This window comes from Molossus molossus, unplaced genomic scaffold (genome assembly GCF_014108415.1).
Source record: "Molossus molossus isolate mMolMol1 unplaced genomic scaffold, mMolMol1.p scaffold_m16_p_14, whole genome shotgun sequence".
Lineage (NCBI taxonomy): Eukaryota > Metazoa > Chordata > Mammalia > Chiroptera > Molossidae > Molossus > Molossus molossus.
Window position 1 is genome coordinate 80,293,645 of NW_023425349.1, and position 16,231 is coordinate 80,309,875.

At 38.7% G+C, this 16,231-nt stretch overlaps 1 pseudogene; it reads left to right on the top strand.

Moving 5' to 3' along the window:
- Positions 1–2,581: 2,581 nt before the first annotated feature.
- Positions 2,582–16,231, top strand: part of LOC118629347 — a 47,378-nt pseudogene continuing 33,728 nt past the window's right edge.

The window sequence follows — 16,231 nt, forward strand, 5'->3', positions numbered from 1 at the left end:
CATGCAATGGACTAGAGCTGAGAATATAAGAAGCTAGCCAGATGCTGTACTGGACTGGACTTTATTATGAAGCAGAAATTCTGGGCAGTGGCCTTAATTCTATCTCTGCTAAAGACAAAACTGGACTTCTTCCATGGTGAGATGGACAGAGATGGGACCTGGGAGGGAAACTGCCTTAACTTTACATTATCAATAAAGCCTTCCACAAAACCCTGTCCTCCAGTGGGGGCCTCAGAAAATTTTGTCCCTGCTGTACTCAAGAGCTCCCCTCCAACTGATGACATTTCTCATTAAAGAAACATAGGGGAGCCCTGGCCGGTTTGGCTCAGCGGTTACAGCGTCGGCCTGCGGTCCTGAGAGACCCGGGTTCGGTTCCCGCTAAGGGCACGTACCTCGGTTGCAGTTTGTCCCCGGCCCTGGTCAGTTGTGCGGGTGGCAGCCACTCGATGTGTTCCTTTCACGTCGATGTTTCTCTCTCTCTCTGTTCCTCTCTCTCCCTCCCACTCTACCTGAACAAAAAATGGAAAAATGTCCTCGGGTGAGGATAAAAAAAATAAAAAATAAAAAAAAAAATATCGGAATGTGTACTAGAACTAATTTCTAGGAAAGATTTCCCTCCATATGTGAAAAAGTCACCCCTATCACCTGCATTTCGTTCATTTCTGCTTTGGACACGAGCAAGTGAAGGCCTGACGGCTGGCACCTTGTGGCTAAAACGAGGTAAGTCTGCGAACAGAGCAAATGTGCTCAGGATAGTGGAACAGAAAAAGGAAAGAAGTGGGTCTCACATGCCACTGATAAGACAGACATGTGATTAGTGCCGTATGTGATTAGGAAGTAACAGCCTTGATGCCTTCCTACAGGAAGTCCTAATGTCCTCTCCAGTATCAGCCAAAATGCATGGTAGTTAGCCTCCTTATCTCCTGAGGCATGCTATCACAATAAGCCATAATTGTTTTATTTTTAAATACTACATATGCAATTATACAACAAAATAACTCTATTTTTAAAAACTTCAAAGATATTAGAAGATATGCTAAGGCTATCTTGTTAGGAGGTAAGCCTTCCTGAGAAATACACAAAAATCAGAAGCCATAAAGAATACTGTGAAATGAAGGATATCTCTGAAAAGCTGAAAGATGTAATGTGGACTGAAGAACTTATGTGCTACCTATGCCACAGAGCATTACTGTCCAGAATATCTAATATTTCCTGAAAATTAATGTAAGAAAGACAAGTTACTTAATGCAAAATAAACAATCCATAGAAGAATACAAATGCCCAATAAATATGTGAAAACAATATGGTGTGTCTTCAAAAAATTGAGTTTCTCCCATCCTATGAATTATGATGGAGACTGTCAATCACAGCATTGGGCACGCAGTCCTATGGACTCCTCATCCCCCTTCTCACTTTGAGTATGTCAACATTTAGGCCCATAACAAAAGGGGATAAAGTTCCATTGAAAACGTTCACATGGTTCCTGAGAGAGAGAGAGAGCTCCTGCTTTAAGCTGATGTATGTAAGGACCACGGAAACCTAACTCAGTGGGTGGTCATCTTTTCTGACACGTGGAGATATCTTCTCGGAGAATCGACTTCACACAGAGGGCAGATTAGAGATCCAGAGACGTTTAAACATTTGGAACTTGGATCTTTCCATACATTATGCCAGTATGCCTCAGAAACCTTACTTCTATTAAATAGAGGGTTTTTTCCTTGTTTACTTGAACATCTCAGTTAATTTTATTTTTATTTTGTAAGTTGCTTCTTAAAAAGGCTGATATATTCAAATATTTTCACATTTTCAAAATAAATGATATATTTTATATTGAATTATATGTATTTATATTATACATCACAGAGTAAATTTTACACACATAGAGTTTTAATAGTAAAAATCTGGAAGCAACCTAAATGTCCATCTAAGGAAGAGACTGGTTTAATAAATGGTGGTTCATTCACATAATATTAAAAAGGCATTAAAAAATAATGAGGGAGATCCATTAAGTCTTGCAGAAAAAATTTCCCACATATATTGATTCATGAAAAAGCAGAGTTGTAACACAGTATGCACCGTATGATAACATTTAGATTTCTCTAAATGATATATCCCTATATTGTGTAATTGATAGAAAAGCAGTAGACAGATACAAGATGGACAGTTCTTTTGTCTGAGTTAAGAAGCAGAAAAGTAGAGTTTGTTATGGGCATTCCTCATTTCCCTCTGCGTCGCAGACTGCCCCCTTGTTTTGACAGCAGCCCTGCATCAAGCAAGTTCATCACTGCCGTTTTCCCAGCAGCACGTGCTCAGGGCACGTCCCTATGTCACATTTTGGTTATTCTTGCAATATTTAAGACTCTTTCATTATCGTATCTGCTTGGTGATCTATGATCAGGTACTGCTGAAATTGTTTTGGGAAACCGCGGACTGCCCCCCACACGAGGTGGTGAACTTAAGAAAGGTGTGTGTGTTCCGCCTGCTTAACTGACTGGCTAGTCTTTCACTTCTCCTTCTCCTCGGGCCTCCCTGTTCCCCGAGACATAGAAATGTTAAAATTAGGCCAATTAATAACCCTGAAATGACCTTTAAGTGTTGAAGTGAAAGGAAGACTGTCATGTCTCCGACTTTGAATCACAGGATTTCAGCGTAATGAGGAAAGCATGTCGAAAGCTGAGACAGGCCAAAAGCTAGGTCTCTGGTGCCAAACAGTTAAGTCAAGTTGTGAATGCAAAGAAACAATTGCAGAAAATTAGAAGCGCTGCTCCAGTGTCCACCAAATAATAAGAAAGTGAAACAGCCTTATTGTTGATACATAGAATGTTTTAATGGTCTGAACAGAAGACCAAACCAACCACAATATTCCGTTAAGCTAACGCTTAAGCTAGATCAAGGCCCTAACTTTTCAGTTCTATAAACAGTGAGAGAGGGGAGGGAGCTGCAGGAGAAAAGTGTGAAGCCAGCAGAGGTGGTCCATGATATCTGAGGAAAGAAAACATCTCCATAAAGTAAGAGTGCAAGGGGAAGCAGCGCGTGCTGATGTAGAAGCTGCAGCAAGTCACCCAGAAGATCCGGCTAAGACAATTAATAAAGATGACTATGTGGGAGGCACTGAGACAGGCATGAGAAGAGCAAGAATAGTGGACCAGGTATGACACATCACCAGCGCAGAAAGCCCAGGGTGCCTAGCAAGCGACTGTTGTAAGGTGGGACCCCCGCCCCCAGGGTCTTTTCCTCCCCTACTCATGCAGTTTAGACCCTGTGACCTTTCATATCACTGGGGATGAGGTTTGGACTCTCCCTTGACCTTTCCTCCCCTGGTATGCCTCCAGTGATGTGGTAGACCCCCTTAGAGGAGGAACAAGGGGCCAGAGAAGAGACTCAGAAGACTCCCATACAAGCCTTTGCATCACCTCTCCCTTAAGCATGAAGCCCTCAGTTGACAATGAGGTTTTTACCCACATCAAATAATCTTAGGAACATAGCCTCTGGTCTGTTGACCAGAGTTTTAGTTAAACTAGAGATAACATGTAGGCCTCAGTTGTGTTTCAGCTCCAGGCCAGGCAGGGTGACAGCACAGCTGACATGAGGACCAGCTGCGAAGACTAATGACCCCCTGCTTTGGCGGCGACCAATCAGTGGAGAGGACACACCTGCAAAGCTAATACATATTCTACTGAGATCCTCCCCTGAGACCTCCCCTAAAATCCTTAAAGTCCTTAGGTCAAGTGGACTGAAGGAATCTCTGTGGAGCACGCCCCTTGCCCCACCCACTTCTTTCCCCAGTGCACTGTCTCTGAAGCGTGCCCAAGCCTTACCCTTTTCCTTCCCCCAGGCAAGTTACCTCTGTTTTCCTTTTCCTAAGCTCCAAGGGCCCTTCTTTTGCTTCTGCAACTTGTTTCATGGGTCCATGCAGCCCAGCTGTCTCACTTCTTCTACAACTCACTTCTACCTCTGTGTCTTTCTAAATAAATTCTTGCTTATATTTGAGTCTTGGCTCTCAATTCTTTCTTAGCCAGAACTCAAGAACCTAGGCTGCTGAACCACGGTCCAATGGCCACTAACATTCTGGAGTCATTTTGCCACTCACAGCTACACTCAACAACAGATTATTTATGTAGATGAAACAGCCTTATACTGGAAGAAGATGCTATCCAGGACTTTCAGAGCTACTGAGAGGTCAGTGCCTAGCAATGACGCTTAAGAGGATAGTCTAATTTTTTTATTAGCAGCTAACACAGCTGGTGACTATAAGTTGAAACCAGTGCTCACTTTCTATTCCACAAAGTTCAGGGCCCTTAAGAAATATGCTAAATCTATTTTGCCTTTGCTTTATAAATAAAACAATAAAGTCTGAATGACAGTACATCTGTTTTCAACATGGTTTACTAAATATTTCAAAGCCCACTATTGAGACCTACTGCTCAGAAAAATATATATTAATTTCAAAATATTACTGCTGCCTGGCCAGTGTGGCTCAAGGGTAGAGCATCAACCTATGCACCAAGAGGTCCCCGGTTAGATTCTCGGTCAGGGCACATGCTTGGGTTGCAGGCTTAATCCGCAATAGAGGGCCTGCAGGAGGCAACCAATCGATGTCTTCCTCATCATCAATGTTTCTCTCTCTCTCGCTCTCTGAAATCAATAAAAAATATATTTTAAAAAATATTGCTGCTCACTGACAATGCACGTGGTCACCCAAGAGCTCTGCAGGAGATGTACAATTGGATTAATATTGTTTCTGTGCCTGCTAACACGAGATCCATTCTGCGGCCTGTGGTTGAAAGAGTAATTTTGACTTTGAAGTCTTATCTTATTAAGAAACACATTTCATAAGGCTATAGCTGCCATAGATAATAATTTCTCTGATGGATCTGGGTAAAGTAAATTGAAAACCTTTGGGAATAGATTCACCATTCCATATCCCATTACGAACATTCATGATTCATGGGAAGAAGTCAGAAGATCAACATTAACAGGAGTTTGGAAAAAGTTGACTGAGGACTTTGAGGGATTCAAAACTCTCAAGAAGAAACTGCAGATCTAGTGGAAATAGCCAGAAAACTAAAGCTAGAAGTGGAGCCTGAAGATGGGACTGAGCTAATATAATCTCATGATATAACTTCAACAGATGAGCACTAGTTTCATAATTATGGATGAGCAAAGAAAGTGGTTTCTTGAGATAGAATTGACTTTTGCTGAAGATGCTGTAAATATTGTTGAAATGACAACCAAAGTTTAGAGTATTACGTAAACGTAATTGGTAAAGCAGCAGCAGGGTTTGAAAGAATTGACTCCAATTTTATTTATTTATTTATTTATTTATTTATTTTTGTTCATCCTCACCCAAGGATATTTTTTTCATTGGTTCTTAGAAAGAGTGAGAGGGAGAAAAGAAGAAAGAGAGAAACGTTGTGAGAGAGACATATCAATTCATCAATTGATTGCCTCCCACCTGGGGCCGGGGATCAAACCTGCAACCTAGATACACACCCTTGACCAGAATCAAACCCGCGACCCTTTGGTCCATGGGCCAATGTTTTAACCGCTGAGCTAAAATGTCCAGGGCAGAATTGACTCCAATTTTCAGAGAAGTTCTACAGTGGGTAAAATGCTATCAAACAGCATCACATGCAACAGAGAAACTGTTCATGAAAGGAAGAGTCAATCAGTGTGAAATTGCTGCTCAGCCAGTGTGGCTTAGTGGACTGGAATTGGTCCCATGGACTGAGAGGTCCCAGTTCAATTCCCGATTAGGGCACATGACCAAGGTGTGCAGGAGGCAGCAGATCAATGTCTCTCTCTCACGTCGATGTTTCTATTTCTCTCTCCTTTCTCTCTCCCTTCCTCTCCCTCTAAAAAAATCAATTAAGAAGACATAGTACCAAAAAAAAAAAAAAAAAGAGGAAATAAATCGCCACAACTGCCCCAACCATCAGTGACCACTCACACCTGATGAGTCCGTGCCATCAACATCAAGGCAGGGTCCTCCACAAGCGAACCAGTACCATGTTCTGAGGAGCAGATGATAGTCAGCATTTTTTAGCAACAAAGTGTTTTTTAATTAGGTATGTACATTGTACACACTTAATAGATGACAATATAGTGTAAACATAACTTCTATATTCACTGGAAAATCGAAAAATGCTTGTACCTCGCTTCATTGAAATATTTGCTTTATTGCGGTCTGGGCCAAACCTGCACTATCTCCGAGGTACACCTGTATTCTAAATACTTTAAAAATCTGTGCTGCATATGAATATATAATTGATGTAATAAAAATACAAAAGCATAAGCAAATTTATTTCCCTTCAAATAGAACAGAAAAAAACAAACAAACATTGATTTCTTTAAAGTTAACATGGCAATGCATACTTTACCAAAAGATAGATAAAGAAGTCTCTACCTATGGATTATGGCTAAACTCGTAACATGCAAATTACTTTCAAAGAGTAAATTGTATTTTAACAATTATAAAATGGTAACTGTGGTATTTTTATAGTTATTTATTTCTATTATAAAAGCTGTAATGAAGTATGATATGTATTTTATTATAATTTAGCAATCACAGATAATCTCAATCTTCCCACTTAATATAAATCTATCCAACTGGTGTGGTCTCATTAATTTCCAACTGTTTACAGAAATGACTCTCCTCAGTTTCCTCACAAATCAGAACTCAAAGTCGGTCTCAGTGAATTAAAACCCATTTAATTTAATGCAAATTTAGAACAGGATTATTTAGTCAGAGAAATTTGTTAAAAACAGATCTGAATTAAGAAAACACTGTCTTAACATGAGAGAAATACATCACTAAATGATTAAGTTTTGATTTCATACAAGATATTTTGGTCACTTATCATGAAACATTTAACAATCACAAAATTAAACATAAGTAAAATTAAAGCCATAAGATAACAATGCAAAGCTGCAGAAAAAAAAACAAAACAAAAACTATCTCTTAATCTATTGACCCTAACTATGTTTAATAATAGAATCTACATTTGATTTCTTTTTTAACATTTTTTTCTTTATTGATTTTAGAGAGAGAGGAAGGGAGAGGGAGAGAGAGAGAAACATTGATGAGAGAGAACATTGATTGGCCACCTCCTGCGTGCCCCCCACTGGGGATCTAGCCTACAACTTGGGCATGTGCCCTTACTGGGAATTGAACTGGTGACCTCTTGGTGCATGGGTTAATGCTCAACCACTGAGCCACACTGGCTGGGCTACATTTGATTTCAATGCATTCTATTACTTCTTGTAATAAACAACAGAAGACATACACACGGCAGAATGCCTGGACACAGGGATCATCATGACTCAGTTACATGAAAATAGAATCTTGCCTTCTTTTTCTGCTGACAAGAGTAGTCTCTCTCCACAAATCCTTACACATGCACACACAGCATACAATATCAAAGAAACTCTATGTTTCTGGGTTGATTTACTGTATAATTTCAGTATAATATACATATTAAGCATGTCTGAAACCTGAATTAGGAAAATCAAAATTGTGGGTCTGAAAATGTTACACCATACATATTTTTCTAAAGTTTATTATATTATCATTTCATTTTATAGACAGATAAGTAAGGTTAAAAAGAGTTTTAGAATTTTCTCATTTTCACTGAACAGATAGAAACATCAAAGTGGTGGTGTGCGACAGGGCTTAGTCAAGATTGCAATAGTCTCTTGATTGCTACTCCAAGACACAATTAGTTGACTATTCCAGAAATCAATAAGAAGAAAGTATCCCCTGTAATGTAGCAGTAATTAACTTAAGGTTTCTCCATCTCTGTATGGTTCATTTTATCTTTTTCAACTATCAACACACATGGCACATCAAAAACGGGAGTTACCAGAAAGTAAAAGCTATGATAAAGGATTTCCCAACTGCATTATCATCCCCAAACAAGTCACTACCACACAGGAGCAAGCTCATTCTACCTAGTTGCTCGGGTCTCTGGCAGATTAAGATTTTTGATGGGGTAAGAAAAGGAAAACCCAAGATGATTAAGAAAAAAGAGTTTGAGCCATTCCCTCACACTCTGCATTTTACCATGTCTCTTCCAAACAAACTCAAATATCTGCCATTTGAAAACCATGCATGAGATTAATACTACTAACCCATAAGGGCCATTTGAATTTCATCTTTTTGAAGAGATATTAAGTATCATGAAGAAAGAATGAAGTCTAGTTAAAATCTCAAAGGAAACCACTGGTTTATATGCCAGAAAGAATCCACACATATATTTAAAATAATTATTAAAATACATTATAAATATGTAATTCATGAGAATATCTATCTAGGACAAGAAGGAAATAATCACCTCAGAAAATTAGAAAAAAAACTGCACCTTATTTTGCCCCATTAACATAATTATCAAGACTATAGTGTTCTGCATTCTTTAAAAAAATCTTTTTTTCCTCTACAATACATTATATATTATACTGAGCCAAGAAGTCAGAATTGAAAACAAATACATGAAATATTTACCATGTAGTTTATGAAAACCATTAATCAAACATAGGATAGAGCATCAATTTTACTGAGACAATGAATAACTTAGGGAAAATGTATAAAATAAGCTTATGATTTGTCTAAAAATTAAAAATAATGTACAAAACACTTGTTTTCTTTTTTTTGTTTTGAGCAAGGATTTAAAATCAGACAAAATGATCAATTTCACAGTATATTACTAAAGTTTCACATTGTTTCAAATAAAATTGTACACCATGTGTTTTCAGTTTCTCCCTAGGACCCGTCCTTTCTCCTCCCTAAGGCACAGATGATAAATAAAAAGTACGTTTTTAACAGCTGGCACCCTTCGTGTACACCATATTGTAAAAAAGTAAAATCAAATTCTCTTGAACTAAAGAACAGAAGTTAGTCTGTCTGTTCCAATACCTTCATGGTATGTCTTCATTAAAATACACAACTCCGCCAGATTGGTGTGGCTCGGTGGTTGAGCATTGACCCATGCTCCAAGAGGTCGCTGGTTCAATTCCCACACAGGGCACATGCCCAGGTTGTGGACCCTATCCCCAGTGAGGGGCAAGCAGGAGGTGGCCAATCAATGTTTTGTCTCATTGTTGTTTCTATTTCTCTATCCCTCTCTATTCCTCTCTCTCTAAAATCAAATTTTTTTTTCTAAATACACAACTCCAAAAACAGCATTTTATACTACTTTCTATGGTTGGACTGACTTCTAGAAAACTGTTTAACCTAAGTTTCAATGGTCTTTCAACTAAGTTTTTGAAATTGTATAATCTCAAATGGTATTACATGAATAATCCCTTTTATGCCCATGTCAAACAAATCTATCAAGTATTCATCAAGAATAATATTAAAAAGTCTACTGAGGTCTTCTATATGCGGACCATGACCTAATGGAATCAAAACACTTAGGTGAAAAGGAATCTCATTTAGAACCAAATGAGGACCTAGACAGACTAGAATAAATAACTGTAAGGGTGTAGTTCAGATGTTTGTGAGCATATGGAAAAACTCTCACAGCAGGTTGCACATGAGATTGGCCAAAATGTGAAGACAATTTTGCTGAATTACTCTAAAAAATGTATTCAGCCCAGGCAATGTGGTTTGGTGGGTTGAGCATTGTCCCATGGTCTGAGAGGTTCTGGTTCGATTCCAGGTCAGGGTACATGTCTGGGTGGCAGTCTCAATCCCCAGTAGGAGCATGCAGAGAGCAGTCCATCAGTGTATCTCTCTCACAGTGATGTTTCTCTCTCTAAAAAATCAATGAAAACATATTTTAAAAATTATTTAATTGTAGTTTTTTTTGTTTGTTTTCTTTATTGATGTTAGAGAGAGAGGAAGGGAGCAGGAAAGAAAGATAGAAACATTGATGAGAGAGAACACCAATTGGCTGCCTTCTGCATGCCCCCCACTGGAGATTGGGCTGACAACCTGGGCATGTGCCCTGACTGGGAATCAAACTGGTGACCTCCTGGTGCATGGGTCGACACTCAACCCTAAGTCACACTAGTCGGGCCTGAAAACATCTTTTTAAAAATTTATTCAAGAAGTATATAAGAGAGATTGCAAAGTGGCTGCAAGGTGAATAGAAGCTATACAGACTATCTCCCAGGACCAAACTGGAATTACAACTAAAATAAAGACAAATCATTGGGAAAAAGCAACAAAAAACAGCAGCTTGAGAGAATCATATAACCAGGGACAGGAAAAAAAGGACACTAATTAAGCCTGGTAGGTCTGTGGAGGCACAGAGGGTGGGCTGGGAGCCCATGGATAGTAGCTGTTTTAGCTGTGAGCAGCACTCTCAGGGTTAAAATCCTAAACCGATTCCACACTGCATAGGGCTGGGACAGAGCACTAAATTAGATACAGCCATGCACCTTGGGCTCCGGCAGAGGGAGGGCAGACTGGACTGGAACTCTGTGGGGACACGTGGGATTTGGAGAAAACCCAGAGTTTTTTGCTGAGTTGCGGCCGCACAAGGTGGACATCTTGCTCATTCCGGGAGCTCTGGGGAAAAGCAGCAGCCCCTCCTTTGGAGATTTAACCCCACTGAGCTGGGCCAGAGAAATGCAAATTGAGGCTCATTAACAACCAGCATCTGCCCACCCTCTGGAAATTATCTTACACTGAACACCTGAGGGAGTTTTTCATTTAGCTGAGGGCTACAACCTAAGGTTCATCAAATAACTAAGACTAATAGCTTCCAGGAAAAAAGCTAGAGGATAACTAAACCTTTCCTGGGCTTGCAAATCTACCCAGGAAAGTAAGACTTGACAATGGTGTTTAACGCAGGTCCTCCCACAATCATCCAAAACCAGTAGAGGGAGTACAAACAGCAGAACACCAACACCCACAGAGAAAATTTGGTAGGCTCCAAAACCCACTGAGATAGCCAAAATGGTGAAACAAAAAAACAAATCCCAAATGAAAGAACAAGATAACTCTACTTAAGATGAGATCAATGAAATGCAGTTAAGCAAGTTATCAGAGGTAGAGTTCAGAGCCATGATCTTGAGGAAGCTCAACAGCATGAGTAAAGACATCAACACCATGAATAAAGATATAGAAACATTGAAAACCAACCAAGTGAAAATAAAGAATGACATAGCAGAAATAAATAACACATTGAAAAGAATAGCCAGCAGAGTAGAGAAAGTTGAGGACTGGATCAGTGACTTAGAAGACAAGGTAGAAAAATCAACCAATCAGAAAACCAAAAGGAAAAAAAACAATAAAAAAACAGGAAGACAGCTTAAGAGAACTGTGGGGAAACTGGAAACGTAACAACATTCACATAGAAGTTCCAGAAGAAGAAAAAAAATAAGCAAGGGTTAGAGAATATATTTAAAGAAACAGTGACAGAAAATGTTCTTAATTTGGTGAAGGAAGAAGGCATTCAAGTTCAAGAAGCACAAAGAACCCCAAGTAAGAAGAACCCAAACAGGCCCACACCAAGACACATAGTAATTAAAATGCCCAAATTTAAAGACAGAGAGAATCCTAAAGGCAGCAAGAGATAAGCAATAGGTTACCTACAAAGGAACCCCCATAAGGCTCTCAGCTGACTTCTCAACAGAAACACTACAGGCCAGGAGGAAATGGCATAAATAATCAAGGCTATGAAAAACAAGTATCTGAATCCAAGACTACTCTCTATCCAGCAAAATAGAACATCAAATAAAGAGCTTCCCAGAAATAGACCCAGAGACATAGAAAGGAGTATGGTTCAGACTGACAAACCTCAGAGATGGGGGTTGGGGGGGATGGATGAGATAAACCAAGGAACTTATATGCATGTATGCATAACCAAGGGACATAGGCAACAATGCTAGGGGGTGGAGGTGGGAGGGGCGAAGCAGGTCTAGGGTGGGAAAAGGAGAAACATTTTTAACAAAAATAAATTAATAAAATTTGGAGAAGAAAAAAAGAAAGAACTTAGTGGGGAAAAATAATGATAATAAAATGAAAATGAAATGTCTACTTTACCCAACAACAATAACAAAAAAGAAGTATAAAAGAGTTGGGTGTGGTAGTTATGGAATGGGCCAGTCCAGGGTTGAATTCCTGCTCTGTCATAAATTTATTAGTTCTGTGAACGTGGACAAGATCCTTTACTTCTGAGGTTTTTATTAAAATAATGGCAACATCTATCTCAGTAGCCATTGTTCACTGAAACAAACAGCCTACTATTGATATAAAAATATGACTATATGGAGCTCTGATTCTTCTCCTTGAAGAAAGACCTGTTTCACTACTTCTGTGACGTGAAGAGTACATCATTGACTATTATGAGCATCTGCACTAAAATGCCCCTCCAAGGCGTAACATCGCTCAGGACATTCAGAGCCTACTCATAATCAACTTCTTGACATCGTGGGTCCTGAGGGAATTTTTTTGTTAAGTGTATGAGACTTTTAAAGAAAAAAGTAAAATTAAATTAAATTAAAAAATATTTAATCTTTGAAGTCTTCCCTCACAGCATTCCACTTTGCCTGCTCTCTGTACTCCTTGTTCAACCATCTTCTTTATGAAAGGAAGGTGCTGAGCACACTCAGCAGCCACAGCACCTGCCTTCACTCAGGAATCTTCACTGAGCACTTCCTGTGGGCCAAGTTTGGCACCAAGCCCTGCCCTTGCATGTACTCCATCCAAAATCCTGTGTGTGAGGGACACATATGCATTGTGCACCTCGAAAGTTCCAGGCATTTGACATATATTATCTCATTTCATCTTCACAACAATACTAATTGTGATTATTCTCATTTTACACATGAGAAAATAAGGATCTCAGAAGACAGGCAACATGCTGGAGGTCACCTTGCCGCAATACTGTTTTTTCTGTTCTCATTTCTCCCTGTTTCTCCCTCAGATTACTACTAGGACTACCCCGGTGGCCTCAGACAGATGAGTCTTATTAGGACTGAAATTGATGTGTCAACACCTGAGTGACAGCTAGTGAGGGAAGATGGTAAATTTATCAGACACATTTCACAGACATGTTTCCCTCCTCTTATCTTTGCCTTGGCCACTCCATTTGTACCCCCCCACACACACATACACACATACACAGTTTAGGACTAAACCACTCGACTCCTTCAGCATCCAAAATTAACAAAAAAATGTACTGTGCTAACTGTGAATAATGTTGTCTATCTGTCCTTGTATTTATACGCATAAGAAAGAGCTTATCGCATTACATTCCACGCAGGAAACTCAGCACCTAAGAAAGAAGTAAAAGTATAATCATTTGTTTCTAAGAATTGCAGCCCCGGGGGAATGTTACTAGGAAGTGCAGAAAATGAGGCAACTATCAAGTTAAAGGGACAGATGTTATCTAACAACAGAACTGGAATCTCTACAAACTTCAATACAACTTTTAACTTTTATAATTAAATATATTCTTTCTCTTGCTTTCTGAGAGACTGACAAGAACCAGCAGCAGGAAGAAAAAGAGAGTTATCAAATAATTCCATTCCCTGAAGACAAAAATTAGAATCTGATTGACAAGTAGAAATTGGAATCAAGAAAAATCTTTAACTGAGCAACACAGAAGACAGTTTTAACCCTAGCCAGTCAGTTGGCCTTGGTCCACCCTGACTCAGCAGAACCATGTAAATGGTCAATGCTTAATGAACATGACCACCACAGAGAAATGAGGGCCACTGGAAAGAACCCTAAAGTGCTGGTCAGCAGTTGTAGATCTTTGGAACAAATACTAAAAAAAAGGTACAATCTGTCTGTTTCTTCAACTTAAAAAAAAAGTGGTATTATAAGTGTGGTGGAAAACATAACATAAATTAATTAATAAATACTAGAATAGCAGCAAATGACTAATTCTATGTCATTTCCTGGTTACAAAGCAATTTTTCCTATAAAATAAACCACATGCTTACAAAATCACACCAACCTTATGTTGGAAATTATGGCCTGCACCATTTCATATAAGAGAAAATGGAAGTAGTTTAGGTATTCTTAATTTCTTTGAATGTTTAGGTGAAGAAGTGAGATTTATGCCCGAAGGACCCTACAAAGAAAGGTGATGGATATACGGTCAGTGTTGTCATGTTGAAAATTGTCCCCAAACACCAAATTCCAAGCAAATAGTACTTGACTAAGTTAAAATTATAAAAACAAATAGCATCCCCCTCTCTCTTTCTTACCAGCCTTCACATTTCTACATGTATATCTTTTTTAAAACAGTTTCCAAGTATTGAACATCTACCATTACCTCCCGCCATCTTACCTACCGTTGGCATTTCTATTATGTTCTTTCTCTTCTTTTCTCTGATCCTTTTTTCCTATTGTACACCCTTTTTTTCTCCATTGTTCTGGCCTTGAATTTATCTACACATTCACACTTTCATCCACCCATTCACTCACTCAGTCCATCAACAAGCATGTACCAAGTACCAACCACATGGCATCACTACACTAAGCAAGGGGAGAGGGATGAGGAGCAAACACTGAAGTGATCACTTAGTCATTATCTTCCATTCTAGCAAGAAATAAAGGAAACAATAGACACACGGTGTATTTTTAACTTCTTTTGTGTTACAAGCTATAAAAAAATATTTGTTGGAAGCTTTGAGTAGAAAGAAGGAATCCCACTCTGGTGGCTGTGAAGAAAACGTCCTCAGAGAAGCATCCTTGAGCTGAGTTTAGAAAGATGCATTAGGGTTAACAAAGCAGACATCTAGAACCCCCCAGGAAGAGGGAAGGAACGCAGCAAAGCGCACGAGAACAAAGCATCAGGGCATTCAAGAAACCAAAGAAGCCTTCTGTGCCTAGACTCAGAGTGCGGTAGGTTGAGTTAGTCGAGGTTGTTGACATAGGAAAGGAACAAATCACTTAGTTATTAAAGATGCTGTCTTTATCTCCTAGGAGAGTGACAAAATAAAATGCTTCTTTTTTTTTTACTCTAAATCTAAACTTCTACCAAAGATAAGGCCTTTCTGATTGTTTCTGTGACATTATACATATTTTATTCACTCCTTGCTTCAGATTCTATTGTCCACGACCTTTTAACAAAACAAAGTGAACCTTCTGGACAAGTGCTATTTTTAAAATCCCGGGCATGCTCGTTTTCCAAGAAAACATAGTTACACTCTCAGTTCCTGATCACTGAGAGTGTTTACTTCTGAGCACTAATATGTGCTATGTACTATTTCCCTAATTTATATGCTAAAATATATGCATGGATTAAAATATCTTGCAGTACATTTCCACAATAAATTACAACAAATAAAATCTTAAAATACAAAATAAAGTGGATCCCAGGCAAAAGTCCACATTCTATGTACAAGACATCATTGCTCTATATTTCATTCGTTTTACATTCTACAATGATTTTGTTTCAAAATCAAAATTTTAAATTCAATCCAATCACAGTTAAAAGGTGCAACTCAGCTAAATAGCCTTATTGAAAAACACACTTATTTCATGAACTTGAATGAATATAAAATAATATATAGATATGGAGGTGGGGAAGGCAGAAGTAAAGCACAGGAGATACCTTATAAGAAGCTGTGGAGAAGAAGAGTCTCATAATTGAACTTTCATTCACTTATCTCAACACGGGGAAACACACACACACACACATTCTCTCTCTCTGTCTTTCTTCCACACAAACAAACATGAAAATGGAGTGTAAACAAGAATGTCTGGTGTATTTTTTACTTGTATTTCCTGATCCTTTCAAAAGACATTATTTGAACCTGTGGTGCTATAGGACTAGAGGAACAAGATTGCAATTATGTATGTACTAGATTGCAGGGCCTTTACTAGGTGGACATTTTCACATTACATGGGAGAGGTACACATATTTTCAGGTTTGGAAGAGGTACATCCTTCCGAGTTCTAGACCTTACAGACATAATCCTGGATTCAGAAGTTACTATGGGTCTGATAAACCAGTAACTCCAAAATCCAGACTACTTTAGTAGGCAAAAGACTATGTAAATCCCATATGTTTCTCCTATTATATTCTCTCACTTTTCTGTATCATCAGAAATCATAGATAAACATGTTTCTGCTTCTCCAGATTGTGTTCCTTACATGTGACCAAAGTTTATATCATCTTTCTCCCATACTGAAACCACTCATACCTTAAGCATAAAAGAGTTTGGGATGCCCTGAGGGTATCTGGAAGCATCTGGTCCATTTTTATCATTTCTATTTTAACAGTTAAAGGGAAAATAGACAAAGAGAATAGAGCCTTTGGTTCAAGTG